The sequence below is a fragment of the Heptranchias perlo genome, chromosome 4 (assembly GCF_035084215.1).
Source record: "Heptranchias perlo isolate sHepPer1 chromosome 4, sHepPer1.hap1, whole genome shotgun sequence".
NCBI lineage: Eukaryota > Metazoa > Chordata > Chondrichthyes > Hexanchiformes > Hexanchidae > Heptranchias > Heptranchias perlo.
In genome coordinates this window covers 43,901,651-43,919,250 of record NC_090328.1, presented here as the reverse complement: position 1 = coordinate 43,919,250, position 17,600 = coordinate 43,901,651, and the positions used below count along the sequence as shown (strand labels likewise).

The 17,600-nt window shown below is 42.9% G+C and overlaps 1 long non-coding RNA gene across 3 annotated transcripts in view; it reads left to right on the top strand.

Annotated features, from left to right (window-relative positions):
* LOC137320481 (uncharacterized) overlaps positions 1 to 17,600 on the top strand; it is a 227,307-nt gene that overhangs the window by 194,185 nt on the left and 15,522 nt on the right. The gene's annotated exons all lie outside the window — the stretch shown is intronic.

Here is a 17,600-nt window from a genome sequence, read left to right as displayed (position 1 = left end):
ATTTGTAACCTTTGTTATATTTTATTGATACAGAGTGAAATGCTAGTGTAGCCTTTCAAGGATTAATGAGAAGAGACCAAATGTCCATTGATTTACTTGTCAGAGTAAAGCTCCGAAGCTGTAATATCTAAAATTTAATACAGTATCCATTTTTCAGAAGTCAGACAATTGTCATACACCACGCTTTTATGGCTGGGATATGTTGACTTTACTTTGAAGTTGACGTATCTTTGCTGTGCAGGAAAACCATTTAAAAGGAAGCGCCATTAAGTTGGCTGACAGAAGTGGGCCTTCCAAAGCATTAGATGTACAACATGCACGAACTCTGTTTACAGCATCTGTAATGCACGGTTTACATGTCCCGGAGATGTCACTGGAAATATTTTACTGCACATCAACAGATCACAGTGAAATCTCACCTTGAAAAGCTGATCTGCTTACATGTAGCAAACAGTGGTTTCCGTATAATCTGCATATAGGCAGAATGCTTCTTAATGGTGTTTTTATAGGTGTTAGGCACCACAAGCTTAGTTATTTAAATACTTGACTGATGAAAAATCAGGATAGTAATTTGACCTATTTCTAAACACATGCACAGTAACAGCTGGCTATGAATGTGTTACATTATAGCATCATCTCATTGTTTTGGTGACAACATAATCAATGGAAGTAGTTTACAAAGTCATCAAAACTGAGATTGTATTACAGCCTGTAAATCACAATCATGAACAATTTTAGACATTGTGACCCAGGAATTCGGGCACGCCCATTCATTTCCTGTGCCAGAACGGTGAGGTCCGAGGCTCCCCGGATATTGGGCCTAGGCCTCATTATAATGGAGCCAATGGGGCACGGAGCCTGTTGGCGCAGAGTTGTGCAAAATCGGGCAGCTGCTAGTCTCACAGCAGCCCTCAGGGAAGTGGTCCTCCCGCTCTTCCTGGCTTCACATTCAGTTACTTACCTACTTTGTTGCAGGCGAACCCTAGGGCTGGTTTCTCTGAGTGCAGCCCCTTATTTGGATATGCAAAGGTGCTAACGCCTTCTTCAGGCATGGGTAAAGGACCCCTCTGGGTTGTCCTTACCAATATCGCGAGTGGCGTACTTCTGGCATGCTGCCTGTCCACCATATTGGGGCCTTAGTAGTCTGAGTAGCGTGAACCAATTTCTAGGCCAGTCTTCCCTACTATGCTTGTCTTTGTTTCACACATTGACACAGAATTTTGCCTTTCAATATCATATCGCTCATCGCTGACATTTAGGGGGTCAAGTTGGTCAACGTCAGTAATGATAATGGAAAAGAAAACCAGGCGCATTGTAAAATAGGCTGCCGATTTGCTATCAGACCATTTTGCGCTACTGGCGCTGACCAATTTCACCCCCTTAGTTTCCTAATCGGGTTTATACCTCCCATCACTGCTATTGGATTTTGTCACCATTACTGTCACTGTATTTCATATCTATCACAATCATTGCTTGGTTTTATTATTAGGGTTTGTATCTCCCATCACTGCCATTGGGTTTTGACATTCAGGCTCATATTCAATATTATCACTGCTGTATTTTGTCATTCAAGTTCATTTCCCCATCATTGTCACTCGCTGTTGTCATTAAAGTTTCTGTTTCCCATCAATGCCGCAGAGTTTTGCCCAGTACAAATTCCAATATTCTGCTGCCAATGCTCAATTGGTTTTGTGAATTCCACCCTCCTATTACAACAACAACTTGCATTTGTATAGTGTTTTTAACGTAGTAAAACGTCCCAAGGTGTTTCACAGGAGCGATTATCAAACAAAATTTGACACCGAGCCACATGGGGAGATATTAGGGCAGGTGAACAAAAGCTTGATCAAAGAGGTAGGTTTTAAGGAGTGTCTTAAAGGGAGAGAGGTAGAGAGGTGGAAAGGTTTAGGGAGGGAATTCCAGATCTTAGGGCCTAGGCAGCTGAAGGCATGGCCGCCAATGGTGGACCGATTAAAATCGGGGATACGCAAGATTGGAAGAATGCAGAGATCTTGGAGGGTTATAGGGCTGGAGGAGGATACAGACATAGGGAGGGCCAAGGCCATGGAGGAATTTGAAAACAAGAATGAGCATTTTAAAATCGAGGCATTGCCGGACCGTGAGCAAATGCAGGACAGCGAGCACAGGGGTGATGGGTGAATGGGACTTGGTGCGAGTTAGGATACAGGCAGCAGAGTTTTGGATGAGCTCAAGTTTATGGAGGGTGGAAGATGGGAGGCTGGCCAGGAGAGCATTGGAATAGTCAATTCTAGAGGTAACAAAGGCATGGCTGAGGATTTCAGCAGCAGATGAGCTGAGGCAGGGGTGGAGACGGGCGTGGTTATCGAAGTGGAAGTCAGTAAGTGGCACTGAACTCTTTTACTGACTGAGCGAAGAAATGAGGATTATGATGCAGGCAAATAAAGTGAGATAGCAGCACTTTTATTTTTAAGCATGTTATCATATTTTTTTTCTCCTTTATTGTACGAACTATACTTAGATATTTCTCTGTGAACATAGAGAGAAAGTTTGACTCCCCCGCCTAGCAGATACCGGGCAGGAGGGAGCACTTAAAATGGAGTGGCAAACTTACCGCTGACCTTTCACTCCGACCCACCAATTCAATTTTAAATTGTAGGTGCCAAGGACATCCGCCACAAACCGGTGGGATCCTTCTTTAAATATGCAGATCGGGTCCCTCATAACCCAAATATGTCATTTGAATGTTGGCCTAAGTGCGGAAGTGGCCACTTCTTTCCAGACAGGCTGAAGCTTTGGGGAGGAGGATCAACCCCTCCAGATGAGTTTATTTATTTCCTTTGTGGGGCCAGGTGGAGTGCTGCTCCAGGTCCCACAAGGGAATTGTAGGCTTCCCCTGCCCAGGCTCCCTTTCGCTTCCCAAACCACTGACTGGCCCTCATCACCCCCCCCCCCCCCATTCCCCCCCCCCCACCCCCACCTCCCGCTGCCCCTGAACTTACTTTGGTCCTGGCAGGCGGCCTCCAAGACACCTAATTTTAATGGCCGGTTAGCCGCTGCCCATCGACTTCCTGGCTGTTTTGGTTAGGAAGTTTGACAGCCTCATGTTAATGAGACCCGACCGTTAAAATCAGCTGGGCTTCCCACTGCTGCTCCCGGACAGGCCAGCCCCTAGCTAGGCCGCTTTCCTGCCTGGGAGTTAAAATTCCCTCCATAGTGTTTACAAATTAGACTGACAGGTTTCCTGGTGTGAGTTCCTTTGTGTTGGCAAATAAAACAGTTATTATTTATCATTTTAACCCCTTCAAGAATTCATTGCATTGATGCAAACAACATCTTATTACAACACCATGGGGTCTGGTTCGTATGCAATTGGTTGAAATGATGTTTTGCTTGTAATTTGACATTTGCACAATTTTAATGAATAGCCTCTGTTTCACAGATTAGTGTCACACAAATGTGAAATGTCCTTGATTGCACAAATGAAAGACGACAGCATTGCAAACAGAAATATAGGTTAATGCCATGCAGGATTTTCAAACCCAATGGTAGGCTTGTGCAAATAGCATACATGATTTCATCAAATGAGTGCCGAAAACTGAATATCGATACTTAATTTGCTTTGAACTAAGTGCAATACAATCCTTTTTGAAGTTACATGAGGTGAAGTCACATCATGCAACATTATTCTATGACTAGGTTTGCGTGAAATTCCTTTGGCCATTATTTTAACAAAGGGCATTGACCCATTTAAAATAAAGCAGTTAACACCTTTGTTAAAATACCGGCAGGAGGAATTTCCTTCAAATATATTGCACAGCGTAACTTCAGCCCAATAATGTTAGTATACATTCATTATTGTTGTTACTAGACCGAATATTTGATTATTATTACTAAACTAATTGTTTAAACTTTATATAACACAGTAATTTAAAATCTTGAATCCTTTGGTTAAACTGATGATTTTAACCAGTGCAACTAAGTATTATTACATCTCTAATCATGAAGCAAATGGCAGATGCATTCATTTACAATGATACAGCAATATAAAGATTATGACATCTAATTATATGTTAAAGATCACACTATTGCATGTAAATATTGAGGTGTGTTTGCTTGATACACTGTATAGATTGCCCTTTATAACACATCACCTCACACTTTGATTGACTAATAGTGATGGTTCGAGAGTAAGATGGCATTTGTATGCTCATTTGTACATCGAAATTTTTTCAATGGGAGGATGTTGTATATAATAATTACAAGCCATGTCCATGAGCAAATCATCTAAGAAATTTAAGTATTCCCATCCTAATTTATTTACGATGTTTTAAAATGAAACAAACAAAACATTTACTACAAGAATAAAATGGATTGGAATGTAGATTCAGACAGTTGCATTTCAGGTAATATTCTGTTAATATTCTACTACCACAGCCTTTTACAGTACAAATAATGCAGTTGCCCTTTTCCCTTTGTAATTGTAGATACTGTACTGAGTAAGAGACAACAGTGAGGGAAGGCAGTGCTGAGTCTTCAAAGAATACATTATAGAGGTGCTTAGCAGTGCTGCTGATGTCATGTAATCTGTATTTTAATGAGCATTTGTACACTGTTATCTTCCGATTTACAGGGTATAGCTTTAAAGGATTAAGCTAATTTGCATAATTTCACATTTTGGAAACAGTGTAAAGATTTTGAGCTAAATCCCTCGATTTAACATAAATTAGACAATATTCTTCAAAGTAGTGTTTGGTAGCTTACTATTTATGTAAATAGTTTTATGTAATGCTGTAAAGCAAAAAAGCAAAATACTGCAGATGCTGGAAATCTGAAATAAAAACTGAAAATGCTGGAAAGACTCCGCAGGTTCTGATGAAAGATCATCTCCCCAAAACGTTAACCCTACCTTCCTCTCGCCACTGAGGCTGCCTGACCTGCCGAGTGTTTCCAGCCTTTTCTATTGTGTGATACTGTGTTGTGGATTATTTAGCATAAGGTTGTTTAATACGGTACTTACACTGGACAATTTGTGTTGTAGGGAAGCGAGGTTGGCATTGCAGAAAAGCAAAATGTGCAGAATTACAGTTGAATTTGAGGCAATGCAGGATTTGGCATTGGGTGACCCCTTGAGCAAATAATCTCATGGCATTTTGGCTTTGCATCAGTTACAGTATAATTGTAAACAGTGGAAAATCAACTTTTCATACTTTAGAGTTTAAAACTTCACTGGCTGCTGTGTAGAGTTCCCTGCATGTATTTAAATACAATATTAGAAACTAGATATAAAGGTGCAATATGACTTAGTACTAATCACCTGCACCACTCACACTGGGTGTGCACACAATAGGTACCAGTACCTGTGGTATAACTGAAGCATTAGTAATGCTCAACAAAAAGTTTTTTGTAGTCAGTCAGGTGTCTGATATACACAGGAACCTATTACCATGCCTAAAAGATTCTAAACCAAATTACTAAACATCGTGCTTTCCCACTCTCATTTCCCCAGCTTGATAATTTAGGTGCTAATGGCAAGAGCCAAGTTTTAGGGTACTGTTGGAGTTTAACCAGCGAAAACCAGCTGAAAAATGATAAAAAGGCTCTGCAGGTTCTGAGAAAAGGTCATCTATCTGAAACTAGAAACTACCGGTAAACTTCTTGCTGCTCGTCAATCTTAAATCACCCTATCCATTAGGGCAGGGCATTAACTTGCATTGCTATCTGGAGCTGAGTGGGAAGAGTTCCATTACCAAATGGCAGGTCTACCTTGCCTGTCCCGTCAATGAACAAGGCTGGCTGGTCACTCATCAGCACTGTAGTATTATGGACCTTCCTGGTTCGGGTATCAGAACATCTAATCTACCATTGAGGATTGACTTATCATGCATCCCATCTATGAACCCAAAGAGATCCTGTTTACTATCCCCAAAGAAGGAAGGTCATTAGACACTGACAAGCCTCAGAATTTCCTTATTTGGTAGACATCTGCCTTCACTGTGGATCAAGGCCCTATGCAGGACATCTTGTGGTGTGCTGGCTATCTTCATCTTGAAGACATCCAAATCCATTCCACATGCTTGCCACCACTTGCTGAATTTATTTCTTCATATTAGAGGATTTGGCAAAGGGATGTGCCCATCATGAACTCAACTTCCCATTAATGAGTTTATGTTATATGATTCTTATGTTAGGCAGTGCAGGCCAGAGCTCTCCCTTCTTGCAACTGGTTCATGTTGATTCAGTTCTAGCATTTTTGATGTGGAAAAAGTTTACTTTGTGGAAGAAGCGTAATGCTGCTTTGCTATACTTCTGGTGATAGTTTTTGGAGTAGGGTATAATGTTGTTGCTCTTGCTCATCTGATCTCAGAACTATTTATGTTAGTGAGGTTGCTTTCAAAAGGTGGTCTCATTATCAGGTTTGGTTTATCATATTTAAACTTTGGCAATCCAGGAAATTACTTTTCTACACTGCTACACTGGTTCAAAACTCTCATCAAGTCTGTTCAATTGTTAGTATTTTCACTGGCGGTACAAAAGTCTGTCCCTCATAGCAATAAAACTGCACATTCCCTGCTTTTACTATTGCACTAATGGTGTCAATACTATACGTATTCTACTAGCATAATTACAACATTAGGCTGCTGGATGTATAACCTCGACACTAAAGGTTCCTTTTTTGGACTCTGTTCCTCCTGCCATTTTCCTTTGAGAGTCCTGTTGAGCTCCTGTTAGCAATTACAAAGTAGAGAATGAACATTTTATTGTTTCAAAACTGCTGCAAAAACAATCTGGGTAATACTTTCCACTCTGTAATGGAATTTGTACAAGATGGCATTACCATCTTGTAGGGATGACTCCAGGGGGCATGTTAAGGGTCATTCCACATGTTTATTGCTGCTTCCTGGGTATCTCCGAGTCAGGTTGCAATTGGTAGCATATGCAAGGAGCAATCCTCACATTCACTAAACATTACTATCTAGATTTAACTGCAGCAAAAAAATGTCTTTGGCAGATTGGTCCTAGTAGTTGATGTTAGAGTATCTATGGAGGGGCCTCCCTCTCCTAATTTTACTACTTTGTTTTCTTTCTACATTGTGTGTGAAGAATGCAGAATGAAGGAGATAAATAACATATCTATTCCTGCAGACCCGGAGGATGTAGTTTTGGTTAGTTTAGTTTAGCTTCAGTTCAAAGTGAACTAGCACAATTTACAGGATCTGGGGCTTTATATGATGCAAAAGTATTGTCACAGTGACATTTTCAGCCGCATGCTCAACTTATCAAGCTAGGTTATACAGCTTTAGTGTGTACTGGATATATTCAGAGCTAAGCGATTCCACAACCAACGGATCAGATCCAAGCTCCGCAGTCCTGCCACATCCAGTCGTGAATGGTGGTGGACAGTTAAACAACGAACAGGAGGAGGAGGCTTTGTAAACATCCCCATCCTCAATGATGGCGGAGTCCAGCACGTGAGTGCAAAAGACAAGGCTGAAGCGTTTGCAACCATCTTCAGCCAGATGTGCTGAGTGGATGATCCATCTTGGCCTCCTCCCGATATCCCCACCATCACAGAAGCCAGTCTTCAGCCAATTCAATTCACTTCACGTGATATCAAGAAACGGCTGAGTGCACTGGATACAGCAACATCCCGGCCGCAGTGCTGAAGACTTGTGCTCCAGAACTAGCTGCACCTCGAGCCAAGCTGTTCCAGTACAGCTACTGGCATCTACCCAACAATGTGGAAAATTGCTCAGGTATGTCCTGTCCACAAAAAGCAGGACAAATCCAATCCAGCTAATTACCGCCCCATCAGTCTACTCTCAATCATCAGGAAAGTGATGGAAGGTGTCTTCGACAGTGCTATCAAGCGGCACTTACTCATCAATAACCTGCTCACTGATGCTCAGTATGGGTTCCGCCAGGAGCACTCGGCTCCAGACCTCATTAGAGCCTTGGTCCAAACATGGACAAAAGAGCTGAATTCCAAAGGTGAGGTGAGAGTGACTGCCCTTGACATCAAGGCAGCATTTGACCGAGTGTGGCACCAAGGAGCCCTAGTAAAATTGCAGTCAATGGGAATCAGGGGGAAAACTCTCCAGTGGCTGGAGTTATACCTAGCACAAAAGAAGATGGTAGTGGTTGTTGGGGGCCAATCATCTCAGCCCCAGGACATTGCTGCAGGAGTTCCTCAGGGCAGTGTCCTAGGCCCAACCATCTTCAGCTGCTTCATCAATGACCTTCCCTCCATCATAAGGTCAGAAATGGCGATGTTCGCTGATGATTGCACAGTGTTCAGTTCCATTCGCAGCCCCTCAAATAATGAAGCAGTCCGAGCCTGCATGCAGCAAGACCTGGACAACATCCAGCTTTGGGCTGATACGTGGCAAGTAACATCCGCGCCAGACAAATGTCAGGCAATGACCATCTCCAATAAAAGAGAGTCTAACCATCTGCCCTTGACATTCAACGGCATTACCATCGCCGAATCTCCCAACATCAACATTCTGGGGGTCACCATTGGCCAGAAACTTAACTGGACCAGCGATATAAATACTGTGGCTACAAGAGCAGGTCAGAGGCTGGGTATTCTGTGGCGAGTGACTCACCTCCGAACTCCCCAAAGCCTTTCCGCCATCTACAAGGCACAAGTCAGGGGTGTGATGGAATACTCTCCACTTGCCAGGATAAGTGCAGCTCCAACAACACTCAAGAAGCTCAACACCATCCAGGACAAAGCAGCCTGCTTGATTGGCACCCCATCCACCACCCTAAACATTCACTCCCTTCACCACCGGTGCACAGTGGCTGCAGTGTGTACCATCCACAGGATGCACTGCAGCAACTCGCCAATGCTTCTTCGACAGCACTTCCCAAACCCGCGACCTCTACCACCTAGAAGGACAAGAGCAGCAGGCACATGGGAACACCACCACCTGCACGTTCCCCTCCAAGTCACACACTATCCTGACTTGGAAATATATCGCTGTTCCTTCTTCGTCGCTGGGTCAAAATCCTGGAACTCCCTTCCTAACAGCACTGTGGGAGAACCTTCACCACACGGACTGCAGCGGTTCAAGAAGGCGGCTCACCACCACCTTCTCAAGGGCAATTAGGGATGGGCAATAAATGCTGGTCTCGCCAGTGACGCCCACATCCCATGAACGAACAAAAAAAATTTCAAAAAATGAAGCAGACTCTACCAAATAAGCAATCTACTTTCTCAAAAATTGATTCAATTAACATGATTATCACAAAATCTAACTTTCTTTCAATTAATGTTTATTCATAAAGAAAATGCAATGTATGTTGTGCATATGGATTTCTAAAATCTGTATGCTAAGATGCCACATAGGAGGCTTGTTGATAAAATTAAGGCACACGGTATTAAAGGAAATGTGGCAGCATGGTTAGGAAATTGGGTAAAACAGAGTAGTGGTTAATGGATGTTTTTTCAAGAAAGATGTAAACAGTGGTGTCCTCCAAAGTCAGTATTGCTCTTCTCAATATATAAATAAATTATTTGGATTCTGGTATGTGATACAATATGAAAATTTGCAAATGATACAGAAAGTGGGCCGATGAATGGCAGATGGAGTTTAATTTAGATAAATGTGAGGTGATGCATTTTGGTAGATCGAATCGGGCCAGGACCTACTCCGTTAATGGTAGGGCGTTGGGGAGAGTTATAGAACAAAGAGATCTAGGAGTACAGGTTCATAGCTCCTTGAAAGTGGAGTCACAGGTGGATAGGGTGGTGAAGAAGGCATTCAGCATGCTTGGTTTCATTGGTCAGAACATTGAATACAGGAGTTGGGATGTCTTGTTGAAGTTGTACAAGACATTAGTAAGGCCACACTTGGAATATTGTGTACAGTTCTGGTCACCCTATTATAGAAAGGATATTATTAAACTAGAAAGAGTGCAGAAAAGATTTACTAGGATGCTACCGGGACTTGATGGTTTGACTTATAGGGAGAGGTTGGATCGACTGAGACTTTTTTCCCTGGAGAGTAGGAGGTTTAGGGGTGATCTTATAGAAGTCTATAAAATAATGAGGGGCATAGATAAGGTAGATAGTCAAAATCTTTTCCCAAAGGTAGGGGAGTCTATAATGAGGGGACATAGATTTAAGGTGAGAGGGGAGAGATACAAAAGGGTCCAGAGGGGCAATTTTTTCACTCAAAGGGTGGTGAGTGTCTGGAACGAGCTGCCAGAGACAGTAGTAGAGGCGGGTACAATTTTGTCTTTTAAAAAGCATTTGGACAGTTACATGGGTAAGATGGGTATAGAGGGATATGGGCCAAGTGCAGGCAATTGGGACTAGCTCAGTGGTATAAACTGGGCGACATGGACATGTTGGGCCGAAGGGCCTGTTTCCGTATTGTAAACTTCTATGATTCTATGATTCTATGAAATAGGGAACGTTTTGAAGAGGGCCTTAAATGGTTTCAGGTGGACATAGAAATGTGAATAGATTGGGCGGATAAATTTAATTTTATGTGGAGAAATGTGAGGTGATACACTTTGGGAGGAAGAATAAGGAGAGGAAATATACAGTAAATGGTAAAACTTTTAAAGGAGTAGAAGAACAGAGACACTTAGCAGCTCAGATAGACAAATCTTTAAAAATGAGTGCACACATTGGTAAAGCTGTAAAAATAGCACATGGGATCTGAGGTTTTATAAATAGGGGCATAGAGTACAAAACAAGTAATGCTAAACCTATACAAATCATTTGTTAAACTGCAGTCAGAATTCTTTGCCAGTTTTGGGCACCCTATTTTAAGAAGAATATCAAGACCATGGAGAGGTACTGAAGAGATTTACTAAGATGATGCCAAAGATAAGAGGCTTTAATTATGAGGAGAGACTAGAGAAAGTGGGACTTAATATATATTAGAAAAAGAAAAACTTAAAAGGTTATGGGGAGAGGACAGGGGGATAAATGGGTACAGATCAGACATAATCTAATTGAATGGCAGAACAGGCCTGAGGGGCTGAATGGCCTACTCCTGTTCCTATGTTCCCATGATTAGGATTAAGTGGATACCTCTTTAATTCATCAAAAGAAATGAATTTTGCAATAAATTTGTAAACGCTTTTCCAAAAATGGAATAGCAAATCACCATCCCACTTATCTTTCTGGGTGACCTAGATGCAATATTCGGGCTTTGCTAATATATGATCAATGCCTTGTTGACATTTTTTCCCGTTGTCTTCTTTCCTGCTAGATGAAACTAAGTCTACTCAAGGAAGCTCCTCATTCTAAATGGAAACAGATTAGCTAAGTGAATCTGCTGCCATCTGATGAGAGCTGCTGCTGTTCAATAAGCTCATCTGGACGACCTGGTTTCCTCTGGCAGTCTCCTGGCCTAATCTTACTCCGATTTATTTCCATCTCAATTGACTTTTACTGGGTATTGACAAACTCAGCCTCAGTCCATTGTACTTTACTGAACGTCAGGGGGCATTTTTGTCTGACTGCTGCCCTGTTCACCCTGAAAAACAGGGCGGTATGCAGATGATTTTTTTAAAAAATCCCACCGCCCTCTGGATGCACAAGGCCAGCCTGATTTGATTTTTGAGCAGGCCTCCAAATGGGCAGCCAGCATTCCCACCCAGAAGAGGCAGGAGCCTTATTTAAATATTTAAATGAGTGTCCTAGTTGTAGGACCCTGAAGCAATCTTCAAGTACCAACAGGTGCTTCACACGCTTAAAGGGACCGCTGCAAGCCGCTCTGAAAATGGGGCAGAAACCAGAATACTCATCCTGACCCCACAAAAATCTTCCCACCCACTGTTGGCCATACAGGCGGATTGCCTCCCCCAGATAATATTTAATGAAGCTTAGCTCCTTAAATGAGTCACTGGATTTCTCCCCCTCCCCCCCCCCCCCCCCCCGCAATTCATTGAGCTGTTGCCCTGAAACTCTCAGAAGCTGCTTTCTATTGTCCTCTCCAAGCGGTTCCCCCAAGGCTCAAAGGCCAGTGATCAATGCATCCACTTTGGATGCACTGACTTGTCTGGATCCTCTCTGTCAGGGGAGACCAGATCCAGATGTTTGTGCTGCCACTATCCGCTCCAGGTAGCGATGCATTCTGTTGAATCCTTCTCCTACATTAGCATAGAAGATAGCATTATAGTCTGCCATGACCCCTGCCATCTGTCTCTGGCCCTCCAAGAATTAACCTCAGTGCCTTCAAGTGACTGTGATGCTCATCCAGGATCCTTTTTAGTGCAGACCCTCAGAGATCTGAGTCCTCAGGCTTTGGAAGCAGGAGTTGACTTCTGTGGAGATCCTGCTCCCCACTATCAAATCCCACACTCACCACTGACTCCTCTGGCACCATGAGGATAATGAATGAAGGAGTGCAGCACACACATAAAGAGACTTCAAGGAAGGGTTGGGAGGGGGGCAGGTATTTTAACGTGGTTGTTCTGGTGAGGTTGTGAAATTTCTTCCTGCACTGCAAAGGAGTCCTGAGGTTTTTTTTTAAATTCATTCATGGGATAAGGGCATCACTGGCAAGGCCAGCATTTATTGCCCATCCCTTATTGCCCTTGAGAAGGTGGTGGTGAGCCGCCTTCTTGAACCGCTGCAGTCTGTGTGGTGAAGGTACTCCCACAATGCTGCTAGGAAGGGAGTTCCAGGATTTTGACCCAGCAATGATGAAGGAACGGCGATATATTTCCAAGTCGGGACGGTGTGTGACTTGGAGGGGAACGTGCAGGTGGTGTTGTTCCCATGTGCCTGCTACCCTTGTCCTTCTAGGTGGTAGAGATCCTTGTTTTAGCTCCAACAACACTCAAGAAGCTCGACACCATCCAGGACAAAGCTTGATTGGCATTCCATCCACCACTTAAACATTCAGTCCCTCCACCACTGGCGCACCGTGCCTGCAGTATGTACCATCTACAAGATGCAGCAACTCGCCAAGGCTTTTTCGACAGCACCTCCCAAACCCACGATCTTACAAACGAGATCCTAGTTTTAGATGTTTCTGGTAATCCTTTTTAATAATTTTTATAATTTTTCTCTGAGATGGAATCGTAGCAATTTGGAAGGGGGTGCACTGAAAATGGATTTCCTGTATTTCACTAATTCAGGCAAGTGGAAAATATTCCATCACACTCCTGAGCACACCACACTTCAAGGTGGCCCTTCTACAGTCACCTCCATCCATAAAGTGCAAACTATATTCTTAGAACGTCTCTGGACCCTAACCCCATACCACTCACCCACCTTGCTCCATAGCTCTGTAATAAGGACATCTAGATCCAGCTCCCTGAGGTCTGTTGCCCATTTCTTCGATCTGGCTGCCATCCTTGTTACCCAGGTTGCCTACCTCCTCCAGTACTGCCAATGCATCTTTAAGCAGCAACAGATTTTATATCCTGTTCCTGCAGGATTTTTCCGGCCTCTAACCCCCATTCCACCTCCCACCCCCACATCACCTCTGCCCTCACTTTCCCCAACATACATCCCCCCCCCCACCCTACTCCTCACTCATGGTCTCCCATTGTATTTTCCAGGCCCCTCTCTTGACCCAATTGGGGCTTAACTCCTTAACTCCTGACCCTGCACTATTTTCTGCACCCTCGGCATATCTGAGACGTTGCAGTCTTTATTTATACAGCCTACATGGCTCTGCCTATATAAATCAGCTGACCCCACCATTTATGGCACAGTCAGTGCCATGACCTGAAGATGGGACCTACATGTCTAATTGAACGTGTAAAGCATCCGTCTCCAGGTACTGGAGGGTTCGTCATTTTAGAAATGATGGCAATGAAATCAGAGATAAATTTGTACACTTTTTTCTACTCTCTGATAGCACAATAGCCATCTAAGGATCACTTTGGATATTTCTGCACCTGAGAGGGCAATTAGGAAAAACTGTTGTGTTTTTTTTCAGTACTAGGCCAGCTGAAAGCCAATCAATGTTACAACATCCCTCCTGCTGAGGTGATAGTTGCTGAGAATGTCTCTATGTCTAATGATCTCATGGGATTTCTGAAAGGGAATCAACAAGGTGCTCAAAGTGAAGGTTACCTTGGATACTAGTAGCTTGAAACTATGTGCTGGAGTGAAAATTACCTTTGGTTGGACAGATTCATTTTACTTGACATTTTAGGACAGACATATTACAGTAAATCTACTATTAATGCCAAAATTATTGGCCTTTATTTGAAAGATATAACTGCTTCAAGAAAGCAAAAGAAACACGAACATAGGTCATTGTCCACGATCATTCGGACCACAGTGTCTCTGGTGCTACCACCATCTTCAGATATTTGATGCTCCCAATTTTGTTGGAAACAATTCTCAAGGATTTCAAATCCATTGGGCTTCAAGTGAGGAGACTAAGTGGTGCAGTTGGTTAGTATGTCTTTCTTTCACCTCAGGGACCTGAACATGAACTTAACTAAGACAGGTAGGAAGAAAGTCTCCTCTCCTCCAGCTATTGGATGCTACATGTCAGCTTAGTCAGTCTCATCTCAGTTCTTAGTAAGCACGAGAACACAGTCCAGAACTGCTAGATATTCAATTTCATTCAAATTCATAATCTCAGTTGGAAAGATCATCAGGATGCCTGGTGTGAGAATTGGAAGAGTTCACATTGGTGCAGTTGGGATTGTTCTTCTGGGGTTCAATTTAAGGTATGTTGATGTGGCACATTACAGACCCATTTGCTTAGCATCTGACCTGTGAGTACTTGAATGCCAAAAGTATAATCAACAAAATATATGAACAAAAAGCCTACTTGATATACAACATTTAAAATTAACCATGAAGAACTTAAATCTCAAGTGCTCCCTTATAATATTATTTTCCAAATTGTCCACTGTAGTTCGGTCCAGGGGGGTAACTAAGTCTGATGCTAAATGGAGGGTTTGCTGAACTTATGGTTGTTTATGAAGTGGAATAGTGCCCATTTTAGGTTCCAGAAAGATCTTCTATTTTTAAATTTGATGGAAGACTTGCTTCTATATTTGATTTAACTTTATCTAAATAGTCCTAGTAAGTTTAACAAGAAGCTCTACACAGGGATTGTTACACAATGAAGTGCGAAGGAATTTTGAGTTACCCAAGGCCACATGTCCCTCTCAATATTAAATTTGATAGTAAATGTGGTGAGGAATGCATATTTTATGCCTGAGGGACATTCAACGCATGTCTACATTGCCCAGCCCTAACATCCACCAAGAATAGATTTCCTTGGGTGTTACCAGCTACAGGATTTAGAAGGATATAGAGGGATTAACAGATTCCAAGAAGATGGATGCCAAATTTAAGAACATCTTCTTAAATGCTGAGGCTGAGAATTCATCCATTGCCGACAAGTTAGGTGACCTGAGGCATTTGGTAAACCTCTCAAATTCAGAATTAGGCATTCGGCAATTAAGCTCTGTGGAGCAAAACATTATACTGGTGATGGTGGGGGAAGATGTAAGTACCAAAATCATATGGAGCCCTTGTAAAAGCATCTCCAAATTGTCAGAAGAATCTCTCCACTTTTGCGATACTTTTACGATGAAGCAACATCATGTCTAATTGTTGAAGGATGAAACTCACTGGGGGTCATTTTGACCTAGTGAGATAGTGTAAAATGGATGATAGTGAATCGGCAGCTCATATTACATCTCTCTCAATTTTTATTTCCATTGACTTCTACACTATCGCACAAAGTCAAAATGACCTCACTGTCAGCAACGTTGTTGTATAAATGCTGAATGTAATTGTATCAAGTTCCTCTCTCCACTATTGTAACAAGAGCTAATTTATTAAAAGAGCAGAAAGGTGCATGTTAAACGTTCGTACAGTCACATCGCTGACAGTAATTTTCACCCATGAATGTTCTCCATAGGATAGATTTTAGGGTGTTTGGAGATCTAGTAAAGAAATGCTGATTCCAAACAGAATCATTCCTTGATGCTTAGAATAGTAAAATCATCAAGTAATTCACAAATAATTGGCAACAGATATTAATCAGATATTAATTTATACACATCCACTTTTCTTAAGCACTACTGTGCTTTTAATCGGCTGCATTATAAATTAAGAAGATTTAAAATGTACAGACCATAGAATTGCTCAGTCATTAATTGCAAATTATGGCTCTGTAAACTTGCACTACTGACATCACAGATTTTAATTCTGAAGTGTGAATGTCATCATGCATCTTCAATATGGACTGTGCAGGCAATCAACACTCTGGATAACAGCTGGTCCTAAATAAACACTATAGATAATAACAGATAACTTGGAGTTATTTCAAAATCTAAATGATTCAAATGTAATATCAGGTTGCAGATAATAGTACAAACTGCCAAAATTTTACTTATATGGGTTATGAGGGTAAATTTTGCAAGGTCCATCAGTGGGCATGGGTTGGAAAATTGGGTGCCTGATCTCGAACACCCGTTTTGTTGATTTTCTGATGGGTGACTTGTGCCGAAATAATGAGGCCGCAGTACCGTACGCTCAGCCTCATTTTAATGCCTAAATCCCACTAGGCCCCAAATTTTATGACTTTGGACAAAGCTCTATCCATAGTGCAAGCCTTATCCATCAAAATTAGCACATTGGAGTCCTAGAGACCTGGCCTGTTCAAGTAGACCTAACAGAGGGAGTAGGTAAGAGACATAATAGCCATTACAGAGACATGGGGCTTGATTTTCCTGGGAAATTGCGGGTGCGTTGGGGGGTTGGGGGGCTCCGAAAATCAGGGAAATCCCGTTCGGGTTCAGAAGCCGGCTCCAACCCACCGACTTACGAGTTCCCCATGGACGCACCTGTGGGCACGCGGGCGTCCCAAATTCGGAAGTCCCGCCGGCAATTAAAGCTGGCGGGATGATAGTTGAGGTACTTAAGGCACTTTACTTGTGACATATTAGGTAGTTGGAACGATTTTTAACTTACCTGGGCGGCTTGCCCACCGCTTCTGATTCACGCCTGGTGAAACCAAACGTGAAGGGCCGGGTCAGGCAAAAAGAAACAAAATAAATTAAATTAAAAAACCATTGCATGAAGTTAAAACATAAAATCAACCTACCTTTCCACCCTATCCAATCGCATCCTTTTCACCCCCTCGATGCCTTCCCGATCTCCCCTCTTCAACCCCCCGATGTCCCCCTGATCTCCCGCTCTTCACCCCGATCTTCCTCTCTCCCCCAATCTTCCCCTTTCCCCCCAAATCTTCCCTGCTCCCCCCGATCTTCCCCTCTCCCCCCCGATCTTCCGTTCCAGCGTCGGATGACGTCTCGCTCTCCCTCTTTCTCTTCCCCACCCCACCTCGCATTGCAGCTCCTGACGGTAGCCAGCCTGTCAATCAGGCCGGCTGCCGGGCGCGAAACCTGGAAAGCATGTTAATTACCATCAATTACGAAGCAATCGCGTCGGAAACGGTAAGGTTTGTTTATTCGGGTTTACCACGTGCACCTTCACCGCCCCCTCCCCCGCCCTCCCCCCCGCCGCCAACCCGCCACCATTTCAAAATTGAGCCCATGGTTGCAAAATGACCAAGGTTGGGAAACTAAATATTCCAGGGTACATGTCATTTAAAAAAGACAGGCAGAATGGAAAAGGAGGGGGTGTAGCCCTAATATTAAAGGAT